We start from the raw sequence: 26,987 nt of genomic DNA on the forward strand, positions 1-26,987 counted from the left end.
CATGTTATACTCCCCTGAAAATTTGAATCCTCTCAGCTGGGATTTCCTCTTCTTAGCTACAAACCCTTCTTCCTTATTCACGCAAATAACCTTTTAACCCATGCAGAACGCTGCCTTCTAGGTCAGTACCAAAAGGTGCAGAGGCCAGGAGAAGATCAGAAAACACATTCAGATTTATCATTATCAAAATCCTGCAACCTTTGCTGTTCTTTCCAACTTTTCTTCCCTTTGTTATATAAGTGGACCTTCCGTTAACTGCTGGCATCCTTCCGAGACATTCCGCCCAACAACCCACTGCAACTGTTATCTCAACTCTCTATTTCCAACAGTTCTCTCAGCTATCAGATCTCATGCAAAACACATAAAGATGTTCTCCCTCTCTACCATATTTCTCTTATCACAGGCAAACTAGTCGTGACATGGGAGATGTATGATTAAGTTATCCCACAGCTTTTTTAAAAAGAAAGATTAATAGGCACCACTGCAGTGGACCCTGAATCCGATTGAACCATGCTTCTGAAGTGGCGCAGAGGTATCTTTTTGTCTTCCCATTTTCCTGATTAAAATTGGTTCTGCTTCCTGCAGGGGGCAAACAGCAGCTTTGGGAAACCATTTTAAATAAGGAAAGGGTACACGATGAGCAAAGGTGAAACTTCACATGCTTCCAAGTGCCACACTCCCAATCTGATTCTGGTCCTTCTTGGCTGCTATTTATCCTTTTAAAACAACAACAACAACAACAACAACAACAGCAGCAACAACAACAACAACAGGCAAGCAGAAAATCCGCAGGCGATTCTAATTACCAGTCTCCCACCCCACATCTAGTTGCAGCCTCAGTAACAATTCATCTCGGCTTTGTGGTGCCTCTTCTAAAACCTTGATGTGTTATAAATGGTGAATGTAACTAGAATCTACATGCTGCTTCTGTTTAAACACTGCATTCAAATACAACATAGAGATGCTCTCTTAGTTTAAAAGGACACCCCAGAGAGCCTTTGTCATTTGAAAAGTCCTGGGATTCACAAGGCTGTAATCAGAAGAGCTGATATTGCCGCTCTTGTTGGACTTCTAAGCACCTCTGCAGCTATCAAGGGCTGCCAGCCAGAATCTTTTGGGAAGCTCACAATAGGGGTTGGTAGCAACAGCTGGCCCTCCACTATTGCCCCCACCCCACTACTGGTAACCTGAATTTTCCATTTAAATATACTTTCCACTATTTCTAGTGTTGTACACCGAATAGGGACAGGCAAATCTGTCTGTTTCTCTCTCTTTTTTCTAATCTTAACTTCACATTTCCACATCAGTTCCTTTTTTAAAAAAGAAAGAAAAGTCCTCATTAAATTTATCAGCAGTTAGTTTAGCATTTATTAGGGTCAACTGTAAGTCACAGAATAGTGAGCTGGCAGAGTAGTGTTGTGGTTTAGCATGCACAACCCTTATCATACAACTAAGTTTCCTAGATAATCTTGGACCAGTTATTGCTTGAGCCTAGCTCTTCTAACAAAAAGTGGTCATGTGCCAGGCCAGGCCCCCTCAGCTCAAAAAAGCAGCAAATGCTGCTGGCCATGTGCTCTGGCACTGAGCTGCAACCCTCTGAAAGTTCCAGAAGAGAAGCTCAAACTACAAGAAGAGAAACTATTGTTCAGAAAGTTGCTTTTGTTATTCTTTCTTCTTTCATGCTAGAAGTTCAGAGAGGGGAGTCAGCCTTGTTTTGTGGGATACTGCCGGACCTTTTTCCTCAGCAGATCTCATCAGAACTCAGTTCCAGCACCCCTCAGGTGGGCACCATTGCCATTATAAGAGAACAAGGTTCATGGTGAGTTCTGGCACCTCTTTTTCTAGAAAAACAGCACTGGATACTGCAGATCAACCCATGTTGAGTTGTTCTTGTGGAAGTGAAGTCGCTCACACAGATTGCCACACACTGTTCAGCCAGCTTGCTTCACTGCTAGAGGTCTTTATATCTGCTGAGCCAGTGCTTTTCCAGAGCTGAAAGCAGAATTCAAATAGGAGATTCCATGTGGCACTTGGAATAGCATTATATTATCCAACAATACCATCCTGAGACCAAGATGCTTCTGGAATGTTTACTCACAAGTAAGTCCTGTTCGGAATATCTGTCTATTATATTATCTATTCTATTTATCTATTATCTAGAGTGTTCATATTCTGCTTTCCAGGAGGACCTCACAGAGCAGTTTACATAGGATTATTACAACAATAAGCATCTATTTTAAAAAAGTTGCAATAGAATGGGAAAAACAACTTCTGCTTAGAACAAGTTGTTACTGCTTCTTCTCCTTAGGACAAGATGATCCTTCAGATGCTCTTGTGGTGGAAGTTGAGGGGGGAGGGCATAGGTCTTTTCTAATCTTAATTAAGCATTTCCTGTTTGAAGGTCTTACCCATTATATTGTTTCCTGTTGACAACATCTGGGAGATTAGTGACATATAGACTGTTAATTGCCTCTTGAACAGCCTCTCTTAATTGCTGCAGCACCAGTTATTTCTGTATCCCGGAAAGAAGGGACTTTTAAATTACTAGTATCTTTATAAAACAATGTATAGTAAAAGAACTCTATCTGGCTCTAAATAGGGAAAAGGGGGAAATTACAAAGAAGCACTATGATGCTTACAATTTTAAAAAAATCATATGAACCAAGTTACCAAGAGTTTTCACCCTAAAGCTGTTCTTCAGGGAGCATATTTCAAAATGGGGGTTGCCACCATGGTGCCTGTGACTGCAAAGGCAGCCTTCATATCTTCTCCTGGCACCCATAATATCTTCAATTCCCACCCCACCCTGCACTACTCAATGTCCTCTTGAAGGTGGTGAGAGTGGTTACTTTTCTTTTCCTTGGAAAATACATAAGACTGAAGGAGGAAGTTGGAAAAGTGACACTCTTTCCTGTTTCAACTCAGTGCTCAAAGCAGGGGTGAAACTAGTCTTTATTTCACCTGGGTCAAAGACCCAATTTGGCACACACACCCCATGAGTATTTGCGCGCGCGCGCACACACACACACACACACACACACACACACACACACACACAACATTGGAGCCTCAATGGCGCTCCTCTGGAGGCTTCACCCGGGGGCAAAAAAATCCCAGTAGCACTCCCTCCCCAGCTACGGCACTGCTCAAAGTGCAGATGAATTCTACAATATTCAACTTTTATCCAGATCCCTTTGAAAAATGAACTGTCTGTGTACATACTTTCACTCCCCCTTAAATATAGCACACAGGTTCCTCCCTGGAGCTTTTTAGCAGTCAATATATTCATTTAGCTTTCTTTCTTTTTTTTACAGTCACAAGGTCATAAAAACAGACAGCATCAAAAAGGCTTGTTTGACTGTTGATTACTCTGTCTTACCTTTGCAACATCTTGTGTTGTGTACCCCAAATTTAAAAGGGCAATCTGCAGTATTTTCGATACATTCCACTCAAGGTCAGAGTATGAAAGAAACACAGACCTCAAGTAAAGGGGGAGGGGAGAATCCAAGCTACCTGCAGTTTTCTGCTGTCATGCACTTTTGGCATGATGAAAATATATTTTACAAATGCAAGTGGCCAAAGGTCATCCAAATAAAGGAATTGGTTTCCCCACTGCTGAACAGCCCAGTGCCTCTTGACATCAATATTCTATCTTCTCAGGCACAAATGAAGATGTTCTTCTAATAAAATAAGCTGTGAAGCCAATTCTGAAAGCTTTGTGTTGCTATACTTGCACTAAGTCAAACAAAGCCTCTTCCCCATTTTTGAAATTCAAAACCCATCTTTATCTATTCTTCAAAATTATTTAGCTATCCATTCTTCACACAAAGCCCAGTTTTCATTTAACAAAATTTAAACATCATTTGATTGTAGGAAAACCTCTAAGCAGTTTGCGGAAACATTAAAATTATTTTTAAAAAACATTTTAAAATAATTAACATTAACACTAAAAGGGAATGGAACACCACATCTGTGTATCGGGATAGGTTTGCCTAAATAAAAATGTTTTAAGCCGGTCCCAAAAAAAGTACAGTGAAGACACCAGTCTGATGTCAATAGGCAAGGAATTCCAAAGTTTAGGTGCCACACTAAAATATCAATTTCTTACAAGTGTGGAATGAGGAATATGTGACAGACTCTTATCTTCTTTTGTAGTACCAGAATGCTTGGATATGTTCTGAGGGAAAATATGGGGTTAAAAGCACAACTCAAGTATTCCTGAAGCACCAGAGACCAATTATATCTCTCAACTCTGCTGTATATGGAGTATAATGGATTTCCTTAGGTGAAGAGGCACATAGTTTGGGAATGTGTGATGCATCATTGAACCGCAAGTAATTTAGAAGTTTGGGATGGGGACTATAACAGAGGTTGGAGCAATTCGGCAGAGGAATGGTAGTTGAACGCTTCTGTGCTTAACGGAGGGGAGCTGAATTAATTGAATGACCACTTTCTCTGGACAAGGACTGCTTCTCCTCTCGCTCCCTACCTATAATACTAAGATGAGCCCCTTATATTCTGATGTATTTCAACAGTGCCACCTAGAGGGGTCTGTGATTCTGCTCCCCCTGCAATGAACCCTGAAGAGACAGCTACTGTTGCTTTGTTTCTAAACATCTATCCTCAAGTTAACCATTTTTAAACGAAGCCTAAGTGTAAAGAACTGCCAAGCTCATTTGATACATAACTGCAAAGTCATTAAGAAGGTGGAATTAGCCTCCAATCAAATTTCTAACTGGTCGACTAGACCACCAGAAAAGGTGAACAGGCAACCGCAGTGGAGCCTAAGTGGCCATTTTCCTCCCAGGCTATATCTGCATTGGATTTGAAATTGTTTTTACGTGTATTTTCATTGTTGACTTTTTATTGTAATTTGCTTTGGGACATTTCATGGGAAGTGATTCATAAATTAAGTAGATAAATGGAAAGAAGGATGAAGATTGGAACCGGGGGCTCTGGAGGGCAGCAGTGGGAGACCTTCTGGGGTGTGAGCCTCAGCTCCTGGCCTGCCGGGGCTGTATGCACATTTCATGCATAGCCATACAACAACAACCTACAACTCACAAGTGGAAAGAGGCATGAAGTGGATGGAAGGCTCATTTATTGCCTGTGGCTCCCACAAGGTTGGACTGAGTCCTGACAGAAAATTTGTCTAAGCATATCAAAGCATTTTGTGTTTTCCACCCTATAGGTTTTTGTGGCATCAGGGCATAAAAAAAAATTTGGAGTTGAATTGCGGAAAATTCAAATGGAAAAAAAAAACCTTTGCATGTCTCTATCTAGTCAGTCAATATGCACAGCAAGCAAAGTTTGCATTCACCACAGGGGTGGCTGCTACTGCATGCTTAAACACACATGACACTCCTGCCTTTAGTTCTGTCTGCTTTTCCATTTAAAATGGTGGAAATTATATCTTGCAAATCTGCTGCTGCTCCGAAATCTTGACCTGAGCAGAACAGCAGGCCCATCTAGGCTCCCTGAAGAACCATACCCAAAGGGCAGGCAGTGCATACTTTTCTTACAACTACTTCTCAGAGTCTCTTGGGCAGCTTTCCAACAAGTTTTTAAGATTTCTTATAGTCCTCCCAAGGCACCATTTCCCCCCTGTAATCCATCAAGCAGAAAGCCAGTAATCTAATTGAGATTTCCAATGGTTGTAAATATTTCACTGTAATAACACAGGTCACAATTCATTAGCCTCACATCATTAGCTCCAGCACTTAATATCAGCAGACCTCATTTTTCATTTTAAATTCAACACCTTTGAAACACCTGAAGTGTAGCAGTGACCTCTAAAGTACCTAGATGGAGAGAGCGATTCAAGTGGTCACATTGTTTTCAAGGCCTATTGCTGCGGAAGGATAAGTTGTGCTGCTATTCTCCTGCTGATTATTATACATATAAGGAACTTTTCGTTCTCTTTTCGTTCTCTTTTCTTGTTAAATATTTGCACATATCTTTCAAGAGCATAAACATGAACTGAATCAGCTATTAATCAGTTTCTAATCCACATGTTTATAGTTCCATGTAATCCTCACAGGTACTATTATAGCAGAATTATTTGTTGAACATGCAACAGTGGGCGATTGCTCCACTGAAGTACATTTTTTCATCTTCCTAATTTTCATTGTGTTGTTCGTTAAAACAAGACACTCAAGACATGGGCTGATAGAAAGAGTCTCAGCTCTGTAAAAACACATTTCCAACCTCACCACTCCCCATTGCATAAAAGGAAGATTGATTCCAGAGCCCAAAGCAGAATTACATTTTGAAACATGACAATTATATTAATGACTCAGAGCCTGCACTTGGTTATGACTGACTCTCATTGTTGAAAATGTTAAGCATCTTAAGTGCTAGGCTTGCTGCAACATGGGTGAAAATCATCTTCTCCACAACTTTTCAGAGTAGACATGCCATTAGCTACTAATCTGGTTGCTTGAAGTGAGTGAAGTTTGCATCCAGGTGAGTACAGAGTCTGTCATGTGCTCAACTACCAGAGTGCTGTAGTGTTTTACACTGTACTGCACTATAAAATCGCACATGGCCCTTACTCCTCCTTAGATTCCTGCATTCCTTCCAACACTACAGTTCTATGATTCTAGAGCCAGGCTACACCAATGATAGATCACATACTAGAACTACTGTAATATGGGAACATAACACTGGGGATTGTATGAATGAATGGTCCCCCATAGAAAAACACACACTGCCTATTCAAAACTAGATGTACCTGAATAAAGCTAAGAACTTTATCATTGTAGCTTTTCCACAACTTGAAAGTGGCAAGAAGCATTACTGGTCAATGATTTCACCTGAGCATCCAAAAGCAACACCAAGAGCATAGCAGCTAAAAGAGAAATTACTTTGCATTGAATAATGATCATTTTCTAACCAACGAAAGATTGTCTTAAAACAATATATGCATTTGTATTGTATTTTTTTTTGTAAGCCACCTTGGAGACAATTCTGGATTGAAAGGCAAGATAGAGCTCAAATGAACAAACAGATGCAAGATACTTGGTTTTATTTGGAAATGTAGAAAAATAGATTTTGTACATCTCCATTTCCACAAATGCAGTGTCTTGATTCATACTGTACTGCCTTACTCTGCCCTTTCAAGACGGCTGTGTGAACTGTCTAATATCATAAAGCAGAAAAAGCTCTTCTCTGAGAATGAGCACTCAAATCTGACAGGTACTCTCTGCAAGCGTACTGCGATTTTACGGTATGAAACCACAGAGAGAACTTGGAGTCAGCTAATGCTGCCAAATTGTTTTGGGCTTCCAAATCGTGAAGCTTGTTCTCAATTTCAGACTTGGCAGTGGTTAAATTAACCCTGTAAAATGAACCTCAGAAAACTCACTTTACTCCATTAGATTGGTTGCTGTCTCCCCCAGGAAAATCTCCCATCATCCACAGACTGTAACCCAAGCCGCAAGTGAAGACGTCATAGACACTGGGAGTTCTCCCATTTCTGATCTTAAAAGCACAGCAGGCATATCTGGAGGACGCAGAGTATTAACTTCAGAAATGACAAGGACTCCCATAGCTCAGCCCCATATGCAATTGGTGGGTGAACTGTTGGAAATTTCAAGCCAGAGAGAACCAGTTTGCAACAATGTTGGCTCTTAACACACCACACACAGAAAGCACATTTAAAGCACAAGACTCCCGCCTCCCTTCCAAAGAATCCTGAGAATTACCCTACACAGGTATAATTCCTAGGAGATTGTTGTTGTTGTTGTTTTGTAGGGAGTCATGAGTTTTTAATGCAAGGTGTGTACACAGCCATTGTCTCCAAAGTTCAACATACTTCTAAATTTGTAGATTTTGCTGTTTACAAACAAGAATGCCAGCTGTATAAAGCCCCAAATAAACAACCAGATGCTTAGGAGATATTTCACACACTTTATCTGCTGCTCACCAATATGCCAGGAATTCAATGACATCTTCTCAGATCTCAGCAGGACGGCCTTAACTCCTTTTGTCCCTTTTAACAAAAAAAAATATCATAAACCTTAATCACACTTCTTTTTAAGGGAAAGTTAAGGCTGCCATATGTCTGGATTTTCCCAGATATTACCAGGATTTCAAAGGCAGAACTGATGTCTGGGGTGAATTTCCGGAATGTGGCCCTTGTCCTGGATCTTAGGCAAATCAATCCAAAAATCATGGGGTTTTTTTGGTGTTTTTGAAGCTCAACAATTTCAGGGATTGACTTTAAAAAGCCAAACAACTTTTGGGGCGTCCTGGTTTTTACTTTTTTCAAATATGGCAACCCTAGGGAAAGTACAATATCTTCACTACATAAAAGTACAGAGATCCCTTAATTTTAAAAAATGTTGTTTTTTTAAAGCAGAGAGATCCAAAATTGCAAATGGGACAAATCTGCCCTAAAGTTCAGGCAATACATGATTCATGTCAGAGGCAAGGAACTGGAACATATCCATGTTGAGTCGCAGGTTTATGACAGGAGAGCAGATGAACGCAGTGTAACTTCTACCCACGAATTAGACGTAAAAGCTTTACTCAAATGTTAACAGTCTGAAATCACTGCTCATGAGATATTAAACCAGGATGAGCAGCTAACCTGTGAACCTCAAAATGTTGTACTCCAACTCTACTTCATCAGCTGCAACCAGCATAGTCAATGATCAGTGCTGATGGGAGCTGCAGCTCAACTGCAGCTCTCTTGGCAGAAATATGAAATGGCCAGATTTTCTATTCCTACCATAATCTATCCTTATTTAGTAAGGCAGCCAGTGGCCTTACCATCTAGTACAATCTTCCTACTGGATTTTTTATTATTATTAAATTTGTATACTGCCCTTCATCAGTTGATCTCAGGGCGGTTCACAACATAAAAATACAAGATTAAAAACACAAAATGCATCATAAAACAACAAGAAGTAGTAAAAAACAAACCAATAACTTCCCCACCCCTTCCCACAAACACATTAAAAAGGGCACATTTTCCCCTGGCACCTAAAGGTGTATATAATGAAGGCGCTGACCAAACTTCCCTGGTTCGTAAAAATGATCAGGTGCACTGTTACACACTGTATGGTGCTTTTGTAATACAGTGGTACCCCGCAAGACGAATGCCTCGCACAACGAAAAACTCGCAAAACGAAAGGGTTTTGCGAGTTTTTAGATGACTCGCGAGACGAATTCGTCTATGGCTCTTTTTCGCAAGACGAATTCGTCTGGCGAGGTACCACTGTAAGCACCGGATCCTTACCTTTTTCTCCGGTCGGGAGGGGTGTTGTGCATCGCGTCCATCTTGGATCGACTGTGCATGTCTGCGATCTCCAGACATGCACAGTCGATCCAAGATGGACCCGATCCATCTTGGATCGACTGTGCATGTCTGCGATCTCCAGACATGCACAGTCGATCCAAGATGGATGCGATGCACAACACCCCTCCCGACCGGAGAAAAAGGTAAGCCTTTACAGCTCCCTGTAATGGCGCGGCACCGCGTTTTAAAGCTGCAGGGAGCGAACAGGAGTGCTGCTGTTGGCTCCCTGCAGCTTTAAAACACGGCGCGACGAGGCTCCGGTGCGCGGGGGGGCGGAGTGGGATCGCGCCGCCATTTTGGATGGCCGCGCGCGATCCGACGCCGCCTCTCCCCACCGGAGCCTCATCGCGCCACGTTTTAAAGCTGCAAGGAGCGAACAGCAGTGCTGCTGTTCGCTCCCTGTAGCTTTAAAACACGGCGCGGCGAGGCTCCGGTGACGGTCGGAAGGGGCCCCCGGACTTTTTTCCCAATAGGAACGCATTAATTAAATTTTAATGCGTTCCTATGGGAAACGGTGCCTCGCAAGACGAAATTTCCGCAAGACGAAAAGTCTTGCGGAACGAATTAATTTCGTCTTGCGGGGTACCACTGTATTTACTTTATTTGCAGATATGCAAGCAGAGGAGAAGCAAATGCACACCGCCAGTAAATTCACCGATGCTGTATCAGATCCCCAGAGAGAAACTAGCATGGCTCCCCATCTGCCCCCACAGCTGCAGCTCAGCTTCAATTAGAAACTCTCAACTCTACGGCTTTTCAAAACTGCAAAGTGTACTTTTGCCTTCTCTGTGCCCTACTGTTCTGCCGGAAGGGTGTCACTTTACCCAAAGTATAATGGGCATCTAATTTTAAAGGAGAGGAAAAAAGAGAGTTTTAGCTATCAGGAGACCATCTGCCATCTTTATTTATTTATCGGTCGATTTTTAGCCCACCCTTCAGCAGCTTGTGGGTGAAGTCACTCAGAGTGAATTAAAATAACAGTATTACAATAAAACCGGAACGAAACCTTGTGAGTCTCTTGTGTGGCCCCTGATATTCAAGCCAGTTTTGCCACTGCTATCCTTTCCCTCTACCTAGTTTTGCAAAATCATACATTTCCTGCTTTCTGGCATTCATCATGGTCAGTTGTCTGTGAGCTTCTTCTGGAAGACCTACTGGCAGCCATGTTCTGTGGGCTGACCACAAAAAAATGCCATGTCTGCTTGGCTATACAATCAATGCTATCCTCTTCTGCCGTCTTTAATTATCCCCATTAAACAGACAGGGAAATTGAGGTAGCAGCATACTGCTATGCCCAAGGTGACAGACATTTCTAGGAGCTCAGGGTGGCAATTTTGCTTCACAATGGTTTTGTGAGATGCACTAGACAGAGTGGCTTACCAGAGAAGCCTCCCACAACCATATTCATCTATTCACTGAACACAATCAGCACTCCACTAATGTCTGATCACTTGGCAAGGATTTTTCACTTGTAACAAAAATGACTGGGGATTAACAACACAGCTATGGATTTAGGAGGCAAGTCTCTTAACCAAGGAAAGCTGTAGATGTTGCTATGCCATCCTTCACAATTTTCATTTAGATAAAATTTCAGTAGATAAAAACTTTAACTACCAGCAAGCTTCACTGATTTTCTGTTATCCTTTCTCCTCCAAATCAGAAGCAGATATTGAATTACATAACCATTTTTTAAAAAAATACCTTGACTTCGTTGTGTCCTAGCAGCATCCTTATCAATGAAAGAAAGCAGTGCTTTCAACATTATTTTATAGATAAAGGCCAAAGTATGTTCTTTCTGCTTGCCCTGATAGAATTTACAGCATGCTACTATCCACAGGATTTCCTACAGAGGTTTCTAAAGCACATCTTCCATATCTGAAATGATGCATAAACCATGCATTTATACATCACCATAAAAACAAGGCGCTGGCACTCATACCTTGATAAATTGTAAAACACCTCTTCCATCCCTCTCCTCTTCCTGCACCCACTTCCCTCTGTTGAATTTATGAGGAGCTTTTAATTTTAAAAAGATGGTAAAAATAACAAATACATAATAAAAATCAAAATGTTTAACAGTTTATAAGATGACGTTTTATTATTTTGAGTTGCAAAGAATTAAAAATTACAACTAGTGCAAAGGGGAACAGTCACAAAATTACCAGTGTCTGTTATAGAGGGCGTGGCTTAGCACAAATTTAGAGGAAATTGGAGCATTGTTTGAAACAAAAACAACAACAAAAAATCTTCCATTAGCACCTTAGAGACCAACTAAGTTTGTTATTGGTATGAGCTTTTGTGTGCATGCACACTTCTTCAGATACCGTTGCTGCTTGCCCCCACCCCACCTCATGGTTACCATGGGGTGAACACTATGTCCTGCTGGCCCTGTTTCTGGGAATCACACACTATTGATTTTCTACACACTGAGCTTAAAAAGGGCATATAAATAAACAGTAACATAACACATGCAATGCTGTTGCTGTCTACTAACAAGAGAAGGCAGAACACTCCTTGGTACTAGGGAAAATGTACACAGAGGCCAACCACATTCTCTCTTGCATACACACAACCACACATGTGTAGCTCCCTCTTTCTTTCTTTCTTTCTTTCTTTCTTTCTTTCCTTCCTTCCTTCCTTCCTTCTGCCCAAGTGCAGCTCTCCCCTCCTTAGGGACCTCATACATAAATTGAAGAAGAAAGAATAATAAGGAAGGAAGGAAAAGAAGAAAAAGAAAAAGAAAAAGAAAAAGAAAAAGAAGAAGAAGAAGAAGAAGAAGAAGAAGAAGAAGAAGAAGAAGGCGGCACCCACTGCCAGGAGCATGCATGGATAATCCCATTGTTTGTTCCTTCCCTAAACGTTATTTTTTAAAAGTAAGCTCCAGCGTGGGATAAAAGAGGCACGTACCTCTGGCTGGGAGGCAGTGGTGGCAGCCTGATCTAAGATGCTGGTACTCATTCCAGAGCATTCCCCCAGAAAAAAGGTGTGTGTGTGTGTGTGTGTGTGTGTGAATTCTCTTCTGTGCTGCCATTAGAAAGGGACCAGCTTTCTCTGTAGCAGGTGTGCAAATATGGATCTCTGGTGCTACATTGTTAATAACCAAGTGCAATGAAAAGATACAATGTGCATCCCATCTACTGAAATCCTGTCTCCAACCATCTCTAGGACTCAGCTACATTTGTAAAAAGTTGTTAATAAACGTGTTATAATACTGTGGCACTAGATGGTGCTGTGGAGCTGAAATCGGAACGCTGTGAAATTTTCCATTGTGAGCTTTAAAACAGGGTCCCCCCCCCCCCAGAGCATTTTTTATAGCTGTGTAGATGCAGCCCTGGTCTCCATTTTTACACCCAAGGTCAGTTATGCAGACCCCAGATCTTGCTTTTGTCCTCACCACCACTAGTTAGGCTGTCTAAGAAGAAAAACATTTATCTGAGTAAGCTGGCCACAGTTATACACAGTCTGGTAACCTCCCAGCTTGACTACTGTAATGTGTTCTACATAGAACTACACTTGCAAATGCTTCAGAAACTGTGGCTAGTGCAGAATGCTGTGTGCACTCATATAAACACCTATTCTGTGGCATCTGCACTGGCCCAATTTAAAGCATTGAAGTTTAGGTATAAAACTCTGAGAGACTTCAGTCCTGGGTATTTGTCTGAGTGTCTACCCTTCCACAGGTGACTCTATTCAGAACAAGTTTCAGGAGGGTCCCAAGGGCCAGACAAAGAGGCTTAGAGGCTATATTCCGCCCCCAGACATGAGGGAACTCAACCCTATAGTACATTGTGCATACTCTAAAACAGTCCTCACTATCAGAGGCCCCTCAGTAGTCATATAATTTAGGCTGGACTCTCTCACAACTGCAGGAGGCTCACACTTTCCATCCTAGTGTTGACGGAGCCCTCGAGAAAAAGAAAAGAAAAGAGGGTCTAATTTACAAGCTCAATACATGTGGAAATGCTCTGGACTTCTAGGGCCATTTATTCGCTGGAGCGCAATGAGATCAATTCACATCTGAAAAAGAGGAAAGGGAGAGAGAAACAGCCTCTGAGTTAATAGGCTGTAAAGGACAAAAGTTGAAAATTAAATGTTATGGCTTAAGCAGTTCAACATCCAGCTCCTCCATTAGGGAAATAAAGCAAAACTCCTCACAGAGGAAAGGAAGACAATCTCTCCTCTAATAGTGCAGAGTTTTCTCTGCAACATGAATTTGAGCTATAGTGCTTGATGTTGTGTGGCGATAAAGAGGAAGCAGCAAGAGCCATCAGGAAGGAGGGCGTAAATGTGGTGCTAAAGAGAGAGGAGGAAATCTTGGTGTCCACACACTGGCTCATTAGAACTGGCTGTGTTTTAACTGCTTTTCAAAAAACAACACAAACCTTGGAAGAGCCTCCTTATTTAATTCCAGGAGCAATTAAGGAAAGGGAAACGCAGGCCAGGCGACTGCAGGCTGCTCATTACATCTGCTGTGCCAAAAGGGGCATATTTGAAATGTGAAGATCAGATAATTTATAAATGTAATTTTGGATATCAAGGACGAGAAGGGAGCTGAAACAAGATTAATGGAGGGAGCATCTTCTGCACAGCACTATTTTCGATATTTTAACAGGCCAGTGTTGAAAGGTGGCGCCTCGTGGATCAACTTCTCGTAAAAGCGGTTTTTATTTAGGCATAAGGCAAGACTTTTAAAATATATTCCACAAAACACTTTGATTTAGTAGTCCACACATTAACATCCTCCAGCAAGACTTTGCTGCTCAGGAACCCATGGCAGTTTTATTTGTTGATGTTATTTATATATGGCAAAGCCGGTGTAGCAGAAGCCTCCGATTCATTTGGAAACTTGAACTCTCTCAGCAATATAACGTACAAGGCAGCAAGGAAAAGGGATATCTGAGAGCAAGACGCTTCCACTCTCAGTCCTTATCTCAACAGCCCATTATGTGGTAAAGGGCTCAACCTTAGCTCTCATTTCACACTGCGAATGCTACACAAGCAGAGGTGTCGCATACATAGTAAGTGGAAGAGGCAAGTCTCGGATCCTGCACATAACAGATGTGCTGAAATGTATGGCCTATGCTTCCTATAGAGAGGGGCAAGCTCTCTCTGCAAGGGTACTTGAGAAGTAATTCCAAAGTCCACCTAGACATTACTTCTCCAGGGCCAACCAGCTGGTAAGAATACACGGAGCACAGATTCACAGAAAATAACTGTGTGCAGCCAAGTTCAAAGGAAAGCAGGAAGTACCAAGCAGTTTAGGACTCAGTGGTAATGGTGATGACAGAGACAGTAGATGTTGTCATGTGGTAATAATTGGGAGGGGGGACTGAGGGGAGTGAGGAAACAGACCCTAGTCCACGGCATCTGATCCTATTTGCAGTCAGTGCCAATCAAGCAATGGAAACTGTCAGCAAGTCCTGCTTTACAAGAAACAATCAGGAGAGCACTTGAAGACTCCCAACAGTTCTTCTGCAGCAATGTGTTTATTTGCCGCTGCCCCCACCTGATGTCACATATAACATCAGGTATAGGGCAGGTGGTTGTCGTGTGGGGAAAACAGCCTCATGGACCAAATAAGGACCCTTGCCGGGCCTAATATCTCCCCTGGGCTGGAAGTTCCCTGAGCCTGCCCTAGACTCATGAGATTTAAAACCCATTGTTATCAACATGTCCAGGAAATCTCACCTAGTTAGCACTTCATCAGAACTTCTGCAAACCAGTGGCTTCAAAGACAAGGCGCTCCGTCAACTGATTACTGATCAGAAGAGCAACACCGTATTAAAAATGTATTTTCTTCATCACTGCTAGGCTTGTTTCTCTGAATACCCCCCCTCCCAAAAAAAAAAAACCCGGTACTGCTCTTTTCTTTAGTGTGCTGGAATTTGTTTAGATGTCACATCTCCCTGAAGTCATGTTTCAATGATAGCATTTCCACATACAGCAAGAATCTTTTTTATTAGCTCTCCTTTTGTGTGCTAATAGTATAGATCCAGTTACAGGTGGGTAGCCGTGTTGGTCTGCCATAGTCAAAACAAAATCGAAAATTCTTTCTAGTAGCACCTTAGAGACCAACTGAGTTTGTTCCTGGTATGAGCTTTCGTGTGCATGCACACTTCTTCAGATACTTCTTCAATAGTATAGAATTCTTCATATTTGCTTCCCTCGGTTGTTTCCTCCATCCTCTTCCCCCCCCCCCAGCTATATCTTGCCTCCATGTATGGCATCTGGAACAAATTCAAATATAATTTCACTCAATTTCCAGAAAAGTAGGACACTAAGCAGATGTGTCAAGCATCTGGTATCCTGGTTGGGGTCTGGATGACATTGCCAAATAATTTATTGTCTAAGCTTTTACTTGTAAAAATAAGGATAAAGCTGCTCTGTGGGGGGAAACTATATAGGCATGAAGGCCATGACTCAGCGACTGACTGCAGGGAGGATACTCTAGGGCACTGTTAAGTTCCTCTGTCTGCAAGGACTATTGAGTGTACTAGAGGACATAAGTCTACAAAATACACAACTTCCCATCCACAGAACTGAATGGGGCAGTTTGCATGCACAGTGGAATACAATGCAGGACACCTGAACGGCGGCGAATCTCTTCCTGAGCCTCCAAGTGAACAGCTTGAAACTGCAGTTCATTTCACCTCTATAATAATTGCCTCTCAATGAGAAGACATCATTTTAAATGGGACCATTCACTATTTCACTAGCACTATTTTTAGCAGACAGAGTGGCTCAAAGACAGAATTGAAATCTGTGATACAGAAAAGGATAGGCAAATGAGAAAAAGATTCAAAGGCAGCATCAAGAAGCAGAGGAAGGAGGGTGAGCTAGAAAAGGAAAATGACAGTTACTCTGTCTTAAGGAGGGGATTTCTTTTGGATGTGAAATGTCAGTAATTATCTGAATTGTAATTCTGGGCTATTTTATTTCACTTTTTTTTCTTTTTTTGCTTCCTAGGGTCTCTGTTACAATATTTTCATCTGTGTTATCTTCAGATTCAAAGCTTCTTTCACAATTGAGCAATGTCATTCCCAAGTATCTTAAAATTTGCATTTTACAAGCACATAGTGTACTTGGACTTCCAAAAAGCTTCTGACAAGGTACCTCACCAAAGGAGTCTGGGTAAGCTAGTGGCCATGGAATAAGATGAGAGGTTCTCTTGTGGGCCGGGAATTGGTTAGGTAGCAGGGAGCTGGTCCACGGAATCGACATTCTGCTTCAGATGTATACCCAAGATTCTACAACAGGACATATATAATTTTAATACATTTTCTTCTTTGCACTGTACTTTTGTTCCATTTCTGCTTTCTGCACCATATTGAACAACAGAATAGTTCCCTTTTCATCTCTCTCAATCGAGTTTGAATAATTTATAATCGTCTGTACATCTAGCATTTTCCTAGTGGCAGTCCTGGTTCACAAAGCAGCTTCTCCTTTTTCTCCTTTCCTGGAATTCCAAAGTTCCTTCTCTTCTTTATTAAGAAATCTCTTAGATGGCAGCGCTCCCAGGCAGTAAGCTTATATTCTTGATTCGTGCCCCACTGTCACACACTGATTGGCCATGTCAACAATGCTGGCACACGTATGGAACACCCTTAGACTGCACAGAAAATGACAATTGGGGGGACCCGCATTTCTTCATCCAAATTAATATGACTATTAAATGTATCATTTCCAAAATTGCAGATGTTTTCAATTGATTACTTTCTTTATAACTGGTTTTATTTTATTCTGGTTTAACAATGCAGGTTGAAACACTTATGCCATAGTAGTGCACCTCTACAATGGCAGAACTCTGATCGTCCCCACCACCAGAGGGTCTCTGCTGACCCATCTTAAATGCATCCAGCAGCGTGCATCAAATATATGAGGGAACCATATTATTCACAAATTTATAACATGACAGTTCCATGACAAGACATTGCTTTTCATTTTTGACCTGGCAACATGAGAACCATTTATTATTATTTTATAAACCTTATAGGAGTGACATTCCCTCCCAAGAATCATAGACACTAAACAATTTTTTTCCTCAAATGCTTTTTGAATAATAATAATAATAATAATTTATTATTTATACCCCGCCCATCTGGCTGGGCTTCCCCAGCCACTCTGGGTGGCTTCCAACAAAATATTAAAATACAGTAATCCATCAAACATTAAAAGCTTCCCTAAACAGGGCTGCCTTCAGATGTCTTCTAAAAGTCTGGTAGTTGGTTTTCTCTTTGACATCTGGTGGGAGGGCGTTCCACAGGGCGGGCGCCACCACCAAGAAGGCCCTCTGCCTGGTTCCCTGTAACTTGGCTTCTCGCAGTGAGAGAACCGCCAGAAGGCCCTCAGCGCTGGACCTCAGTGTCCAGGTAGAATGATGGGGGTGGAGATGCTCCTTCAGGTATGCTGAACCAAGGCCGTTTAGGGCTTTAAAGGTCAGCACCAACACTTTGAATTGTGCTCCGAAACGTACTGGGAGGTGTTTTTCTACCCTATTCCAGACTATTGCGATTTCATAGAATGTAAAAGATTTTGAAGATATCACAACTCCATAAACTCTCCATTGTTTTAATTCTTTAGTTTGTCCAGGGTATGGGTCTGAACACATACCTCCCATATTGAAAGGCGAATTCGTTTTCTCCCCAAGATATATCCTCCACAACTTTTCAGTCCCTGTATTATAAAACAGGAGGCTATTTATAAAAACAGGGTTTGCAGACATGGCAGCTTCAGGCACACATGCACCTTCCCAGACACCCACAGTGTCCTTTCCTAGCCCTTCTCCCTGCTGAAATTAGACTTGAATTCTATAAGCAGCCAAGAGAATAGATTGCGGTCTCTGTGTTATGTTGTGCTCACAACAGTTTCTCTGGTTTGCAAATGTGCCCCACAGCCCAAAAAGTATGGTGATCCCTATAGAAGAACAAGACCTTTCCAGATTCTGCATGGGCTATTCTGCAATAGTCAATCCAGTGTGAATCATCCTGCAGCCTAATTAAAAGTCTGGATACACAGTGACTTCAATGCTATGTGCCAGCTCCATTCACCCAATTTAAATTTTACAGACTAGGGTTTGGGGAAGAGGGATGGGGGCTATACTATGTATATGGGAAAGGTAGTTTTTGCACAAATGACAGAGAATATTTGCAATAGTTCTTGGCACCTAAGACAATTTATCCCTAACCTATTATCAATTTCACCTCGTCTTCGAGTTGAAGCAGTCACTATTGTTGCAGACATTTTTGCTGGTGGTGTGTGACAAACGTACTCTAGAAGATGGCATTTCAAGAATTACTTTCTAAACTAAAGAGAACAGTGCAGGAAGAGACAAATTCATCTCTTTGAGAAAATTAATTTGAAACCTTCTGTAGCCCACATTCATCTTAATAGACAGTCATACAGCAGACTCTCAAACAGCCTACTCTGAAATGTTAAGCTATCAAAGAAATACAAGGGTGGGTTGGTGTGTGTGTGTGTGTGTGTGTGTGTGTGTGTGTGTGGTTGTTGTTGTTGTTTTAATGAGCCTATACCAAGGAGAGGGGATGGAATGCATCTGGAAGAATCCAATTCCTCAACCCTCCACAGACCGCTGTCCTATGGAGTCAGGTGACTGGAAATTCACACCACGTTTGCAAAAGAGGAATAGAGTGCACATTAAAGTATGCTCCCAATTCTTCCTTTGCACCCCCTGCTTGAATTTGGCTCCTTTTTTTCTGTTGCCATGCAGGGCGACAGAAAAAGGCACCACATTATGAAAGTGATGAATTTTGCTTGTAAAAGTAGAATAGGCGACACACTTAAGATTGTGTTTCTGAGCCTTCCTTTGCATTGCAGCTTGAATTCCCACCCACCCCACCCGTCTAACGCTATATGACGGCAGGAACAGGAAAGTTTCACCCAAAACAGCCTGCAAGGCCAACCGCTGAGACTTAGCAGGCCTAACTGGGCCCACAGACAGGGGTGGTGCATCCCATTTCACCACCTGAGGCAAAACAGGAAGTGATGCCCTGCTGCCGCCACCAGGCTTGCACCCCTGTTGCCAAAGTTGCATGGTGGTGAGCAGCAGGTTCCAGTGAGATCTCTCCAGAAATCAGTGCTGACGCCAGCCCTACTTCTCCACAGATGGTGTGGCAGGCTGGTCATTCATGGGAGCACAGGGCTTCTACTACCCAAGGCAGCTGCTTCATCCTGCCTCATGGGTGGACCAGCCCTGCATAAAGGACAGGTGGTTCCCACCACTAATCTATATCATCGGTTTTCAACCAGCACAAACCATAAGTGAGGCACACGCTCATCTAGTGTGTGATCTAGAGAACACAAAACAAGAAAGGCAGATGTATATGGTGAAAATCTACAAGTGGGTCCCAGTTGACCATTGGAGTGGCTCCTGAGTCTAGAAGGTTAAAGATACTTGATCTGGACCAAAGGCAAAATCTCCTTAAGCAACATCAGGGCTAGGAAGCTACTTCTTCCTTTCTCCCCCTAAACAGCTTTTGACAAAATGCATAGCCCCTTTCCAACTGGCCTATTTAAACGCAGATGTCTTTTGGAATCTCTTTTGCACTCCCACTCCGTCCCTTATAGGCACACCTCTCTTGTTAGCCTTCCAGACATACCCATTAACTTCCCTTTTGTATTGTTGATGACTTGGCATGCCACCTCTTAAAGCACTTCATTAGCATGTAAATGGAAACCTTGCCCTTACAGGAGCCACTAGCATGCAAAATGCTATATGATTTAATGGAAAGTAAAACTTTGGTGTTTTTTGTTTTGTTTTGTTTTTGTTTTTTAAAAACGACCCTATATTCTTGTAAAGGAAACTTGTCTAAATGACAAAAGGGTGTGGTTTTTCACATATTCTATGGGGCACAGCCCAATGAGAAGTTCTTCAGCATAAATCCAGCTGAAAAAATAAGAACTACACAAGACACTAATTTGTGTCCAGTGTGTAGGTGATTCTCTAAAGCAGGCTTCCTCAACCTCGGCCCTCCAGATGTTTTTGGCCTACAACTCCCATGATCCCTAGCTAGCAGGACCAGTGGTAAGAGATTATGGGAATTGTAGTCTCAAAACATCTGGAGGGCAGAGTTTGAGAAAGTCTGCTCTAAAGAAAGTCACCAAGTTTATACTGCAGATCAATTTAAATTAGCTGACGTTGTTCATTGGACAAGAAGTGGTTGAGCCTTTAGTGTCATTGGCCCAGTATAGTACAATATTCTGCCAACAGAGATTCAGCAGGTGCCTTCTGTTTCGACTTTTAAACACCTGCTGAAAACTTTTCTATTCTGCCAGCCTTATGGAGGCAATTAAGAAGGCATCTTTACATAGTAGTTAGCTGACTTCTGCTTTTAACTTTTTAATATGGTTTTTTATGGATGATTGTTGAAAGACATATCTGAAGTCTGAGCTATTTTCTATGAATTGAAGTACATTGGAAGTCTGTATAATCTCCCTCTTACCACACTGAAACTGTATCAGCTTGACGACAGGCAAGATTATTATACATAACACCCACTGCAGATCTCTAACAGCACAATGCAACATGTCAACTGAGAAGTAAGTAGCTCAACGGAACTTACTCCCAAGCAAGAGAATATAGTATTGCAGCCAAAGTGTGCTTCACAATTTAGGGCCATGCTGCATTTGAAAATGACATAATTTCTGGCCTCTATAAAATGTTGGCGAGTTGTAAGGAAGAAAGTTAAAGTGCAAGTGTTCTCTCACACAAAGGAAGGAGCAAAGTGATGCAAGCATGCCCTGTGTACCACACCAACAAGAGTTTCTTATAGTTGCAAGAGGTCTGTCACTCCACATTTCCCCAAGACCTCAATTTCTTGTTCATTCTACCAAAGGTTCTGAACTGCAGCCACAATGATTGATGTTTAGCTTTGAACTTCTGCAGGGAGATGTCACGACTGCTTGTGATTAACTTGGCTAAAGGGGAAGGAAACAGAATGCCCAACCATTCAACCCTGGGGGGGAGGGGGGGTCTGTAGCAATATTCATAAAAACCAGCCAGAAGTGATGAGATGCCAAGAATTTGCATTTCTTAATGCAGAATTCCTGTCCTCGTTCACTTTGTGGGGCCCTAAGGCTCTGCATCAATAAATATAGATAGACTTTCCAATAAAGGGAACAAGACAGAAATACAAGCACACACTGAGTTGCCTGGAATACTGAGTACCCTCTCAACCTGCGAAGCATGGCAACAACAAGAGTATCTGAGTATATGGAGGAAGCAACTCATGATGACCTTCCTCAGCTGTCCTAAGTCCATAGGTCCATTGTTACTTCCTTGACCATCCTGCAATGGCAAATAATCTACACGTTTGATTTTATGCAGCCAGCATTGTTTCCAAACCCTCTAGATTCAGAGAACCTATTCTTCTGCAGTGTTTTCCCACAAGACACCGCTTTCTTTTCTTTTCCTTTCCTTCACTGTAAGAGGACTGCTAACATGGTGGCAATTGTTCCAAACTGCTGCTAACATATTCACTGAGAGGAGATGGTGTTAAATAGTCTGTAACATCCCATTTTACTTGCACATCTGCATTAACCTTTAAGGCTGCTATTAAAAGAGTGCCAAATCTCATCTGTGCTAAATAAAAACAGCAATGTGTAGGTTAAACACATTGCTTCATCCTCCCAGCCTGCGATCTGGAGGTGTTTTATTCAGCAGCATCTGCATTCCCCCACCATTTAACAAGCAGCCCTCACTTTGAAACTCACACATACTTTTCTCAGTCTTGCTACGTGCATCAAAGTGCAAAAGAAGAGGAAGCAAATCCACAGCCTGTCACTTTTGTCTCGGGTTCAAGTTTGAATTGTGTTTGTTAATTCACTCTCGGGACAAAGGCCAGCTGGTTGGTGCAGAATGGGATATAAGAACTGCTGCCTGTCTTGATGGACTTGATGGAAAGGCAGGGCTGTAATGAGAATGGAGGAGAATTGGGAAAATACAGTACTCTGTCACTCTGAACTAGAATGGTGTCCTAGCATGGCTGAGGATTTAAGTGCACTTTAACATTGATAAGAGATGCAACATTTCGTTTCTCCAGCAACCGTAAGTCAAGCCTCTTCCACAGAAGAATTCTCTTACATTTTTATCAGAATTTAGATGTCACGTGGATAAATTATAGACATTCTTACAAAAAGCATGCTGTGAACACCTTAACCAGGTGTCAGTCAGCAATGATGATGATGAAAATGGAAGTCGCTCCACATCTAACACCCATACCGTGATTGGCAACTGTCACCGAGGGATGAATGATGGAATCTCAGCACAGGGAACTCTTGCACTCACAAATGCTCACTGATGGGCATGTCTGACAGACATGGAAACCTTTCCACTAGTCAGGCTATTTATGCCACTGCCAAATAAACAGAAACCTCCCCCCCCCCCAAAAAAAAACCCGTCAGGAGGACGGGTGGGTGGCAAAACACTGGAGCTATTTGTCTGCAATTTGCTATGATTAAATCCCCTCATAAGGAAGCTACAAATTGTCTCCAAAGCTCATGCCCATGTGCAATAAAAAAAACCTAAAAAGTTATGTCCATGTTAATTTTAAAACATTTTAAACTGTAAAGTGTGAAAACCTCTGGTGCTACCTGTCTGCAATTTGGCATAACTAATCTCCTATTGGGGGGGGGGGGGGCTACAGCATCTCCAATTTCATGCCCCTATGTAAAAAAAATACACAATGTCTATTTTTATTTTATTTATTTATTTATATATTAAAGGCTAGCACGTAAACCCTTGGAACAACTTATATGCAGTTTGGCAGGGTTAATCCTCCACGCAGAGGCTAGCATGTCCCTATGTGAACAAACAAGGAAGTTATGGCCATTTCGGTTTCCAAATGCAAGTCAACAGGATTCCTGAATATTTGTGTTTTTCAGATAGCAATTTGGTTCCCCACTGCCTACACTGACTGGTAGCCCTCCTCTCTGGGGTTCCAGACAAGGATCTTCCCCTGCCCTACTGGGGAGGTATCGAACCAGGGACCTTCTGCAGGCAAACAATATGCTCTGCCCCTGAGCTACATCCCTTCCCCAAAGGCTGCCGAACATATTACATACATGACGGAAAATCAGGTGCTAAGGATGGAGGCTGAAGGATAAAGAGATGGTACTTCTAGAGGGAAATGGGGGCAACTCATCAAGCTACAGCAGATCAATAGGAGCCCAAGAAACAAAGACTAGCAGCAACTCCCTCAGTACACAGATTTTGTTATGTCCATTAGGGCAAATGAGCTGCCTCCCCACCAACCTCAGCCTGTCTTCACCTGCCTCCCTTCTCACTTGCAACCAGTGCAGAACATGGCAGTGCCTGTTGGGTCCCTCCTGCTTAGTCTCAGTGTTGCTCTTGTACAACTAAGCAGGGAGGAGGATGGGGACAGAACTAGAATTAGTTGTTTATGCCTATTATTGGCTCTGGCACCAACTTCTGTTGGGCTCCCTGCCAGTGGCGGAGCTTCATGCTCCGGCACCAATGGACGGAGAGCAGGCGGGGGCGGGGCTGGCGCACATCCTGGGGTGTGTGGCACGTCACCTGTGGGGGTGTGGCGCCCAGTGCAGGCAGGGGGGCAGCCGCGATGGCACTCCACTGGGGGCGGTACGCTCCCCCCGCACCCCTCTTTCTTCGCCAGTGCTCCCTGCCTTTTGCCCTACCAGTCCCAATGGACACCAGCTGCCACTAAATCAGACCTATGACTTCTCCTTCCGGTGATGGACTTTGGTAATCTCTGGAAATATGACACTCAGAGCAAGGTCATCATTTGGCACCCCCAAAAAATCAATCTTCTCACTTATGGGTCTTCTCAATTTTCCACCCTCTTAGCTCAGCGCCCTGGGTGGGGGAGCTGCCCACACTGCTCTAATCCTTTCCTACACATTGCATATAGAATTCAGAATCAGAACTATGCAGCAAAGTCTCAGAAATGTGCACCCCGCAACAGATGCAATGCCATTAACTTTTAAGTTGAAAACACCGTCTCAGTTTCAGTTACCTGCGAGATATAAATTACATGAAACAGTAAGAGAAGGCTTTGCTGATTATTGCATTCATGAAGGTTAAACAGTTGAAATCCCTGACATTCTCAAGCCCAGGAGAGACATTCTTGCAGGGGGGGCTGAAAAAGTTATTTACTTTAATAATAAAAAACAACAACCATCCCTTCTGACTTCCTTATGTAATGAGCCTATTAATATTAATGTTTTCTTATTTTCTCACCTTTGCGATGTGGTAATGAAATACCTCCAGGTTGCAAGTGATGCAAATTAATTACTTGTGTTTGATTAGCTAGCTCCAAAGAAAGATGGGGGGAGGGGGAGAGAAAAAAGGAGGAGTGTGAAACCAATATAGTTCAAATACTTTTCAAAAAAATAAAAACACCCAGTTATAGTTGAATTAACATGAAAGAAAATTATGCAACGACCTATAAATATGAAGAGATGCCAAAGTTTTCAGAGCAAACTACAAGTACCGTGTGGAATGAATCATAAAATTATAGAGTTGGAAAGGACCCCAAGGGTAATATAGTCCAACCCCCTGCAATGTAGTAATCTCAACTAAAGCATCCATGACAGGTGGCCATCCAACCTCTGCTTAAAAACCTCCAAGGAAGGAGAGTTCACCACCTCCCAAGGGAGTCTGTTCCACTGTCAAACAGCACTTACTGTCAGAAAGTTCTTCCTGGTGTTTAGTCAGAATCTCCTTTCTTTTAACTTGAAGCCATCGGTTTGAGTCCTGCCCTCCGTATCAGGAGAAAACAAGCTTGCTCCATCTTCCATGTGACAGCCCTTGATATTTGAAGATGGCCATCTCCTCTTATTATCCTCTTTTCTAGGGTCAACCGTTCCTCACAAGGCTTGGTTTCCAGAACCTTGATCATATTGGTTGCCCTCCGCTGCACACACTCAAAGCTTGTCAAAATCCTTCTTAAATTGTGGTGCCTAGAACTGGACACAGTATTCCAGGTGTAGTCTGACCAAGGCAGAATACAGTAGTACTATTACTTCCCACGACCTGGATACTATATAGCCTAGAACAGCATTAACTTTTTTTTGCTACTGCATCACACTGTTCACTCATGTTAAGCTTGTGGTCTACTAAGACACCTAGATCCCTTTCACATGTACAGTGGTACCTCTACTTACAGATGCAATTCATTCCGTGGTGCCGTTCACACCCCGAAAAGTCCATAAGTAGAGTGTTGCTTCTGCGTGTGACGCAATAGAGTGCTCCTGCTCCTGCGCGTGGCAAAACCCGGAAGAATACACTTCCGGGTTTGCTGCGTTTGCAACCCGAAAATCTGCAACATGAACCTAATGCAACTAGAGGTATGACTATACCACTGGTAAGCCAGGTATCCCCCATTTTATATGTGTGCAGCTGGCTTTTCCTGCCTAAGTATAGAACCTTCCATTTACATTGAAATTCATTTTGTTAGTTTGGGCCCAGTACTCCAATCTGTTTAAGGTCGTCTTGAATCCATTCAGTTTGCCTATTTAGAAGATATGTGTTCCCTCTCCTTATGTCAATCAAACATGGAAATGACTGTGAAGCCCTCTAAACATGAAGAATGTGCCAAATGCAAGCAAATATATCCTTTCTCCAGCCAAATCAGCGGCCTGCTCTTTGCTTAACACACTTTCTTGTTAGCTCTGTGGAAGCTGTCCATTCCTTGCTAAGGCACAGGAGTACAAATAAATGGGAAGACAGATCTATCCCCTCCTCTATTCCCTCTAGACCAGCTCATTCCCACTGCATAACATCTGGATGGTCTATTGCGCCACAACCAATGGAAAGGGGTAGAACACAAAAAAATAGTTTTTTTGCCAGGGGTATTTTGAGTCATCTATGAAATCCCAATCTTCCAAGTGCTTCATTAAACAGTTCTAAAGCATTAGCAACTCACTAACTTTGCCACACTTAATAAGCACACATTCTGAAACTAGGACTAATTACACAAATAAAAGCCCAGTAATGAAAATCCGCATAGTCAACCAACCATAAGATAATGAAGAGTAATTTTCCTGGAACCACAGACATCGCTAAAGGAAAAGGATGCTTTAAATTAAGACCATAAGAAGTTGCCATTGTGTTATCTAGCTCCTGCAGTAGCAATGGTCTTCCAAGGTTTTAGACAGGACCCCTTTCCTAGTCCTACTCAGTGACCGCCTGCATCTACAACATATTTGCCACCATTGAGTTTCGAAGTTCCCCTAGTTTACTTCCTCTAAAGGATGAACAAGATCAATTTATACATTGATGGGTTGGGTTTCGCCATTGGTTTGCCCTGTGAATCTGGCAGGCTATTGAAGTGCAGTTAGGACAGTACTGGATGTGAAGGCCCCTGTTTCCGAACTTAGACATGACAACTCAATGGTCAACCTTGGCCTAATCTACCTCAAGGGGTTGTTGCGGGAATAAAATGAGCTAACAATAAGTATGCCACCCCGGGTAACTTCGAGGAGAGATGGTGTGCTATAATGTATAAATGAATAATGGGCATAGACGCTTATACTGCTCATCCAGCATCAAAATGTGACCTGCATAAGATCGCGCCCCCACTCCCAAAAAAGCACTTTTGTTTTGGGTGAGATTGCAGCACCCAAAATGGCTAAATGAGATGTCCCGCTTTTCCCAGGATAGTTGAGGGGTATGCACTATATGCAACAT

The 26,987-nt window shown here is 42.4% G+C and overlaps 1 long non-coding RNA gene across 2 annotated transcripts in view; it reads left to right on the forward strand.

The window, feature by feature from the left end:
- The first annotated feature begins 398 nt into the window (after positions 1 to 398).
- LOC117053325 overlaps positions 399 to 26,987 on the forward strand; it is a 30,964-nt gene continuing 4,375 nt past the window's right edge. Inside the window, exons 1-3 of one of the 2 annotated variants that reach the window (XR_004427380.1) lie at positions 399 to 532; positions 1,846 to 2,100; positions 9,914 to 10,092. This is a non-coding gene — a long non-coding RNA (uncharacterized LOC117053325). Of the gene's footprint in view, positions 533 to 1,845; positions 2,101 to 9,913; positions 10,093 to 26,987 lie in introns of those variants that run through there. The other variant, XR_004427379.1, reaches the window with a different exon arrangement.

The sequence above is a fragment of the Lacerta agilis genome, chromosome 9, assembly GCF_009819535.1.
Source record: "Lacerta agilis isolate rLacAgi1 chromosome 9, rLacAgi1.pri, whole genome shotgun sequence".
Taxonomy (NCBI): domain Eukaryota; kingdom Metazoa; phylum Chordata; class Lepidosauria; order Squamata; family Lacertidae; genus Lacerta; species Lacerta agilis.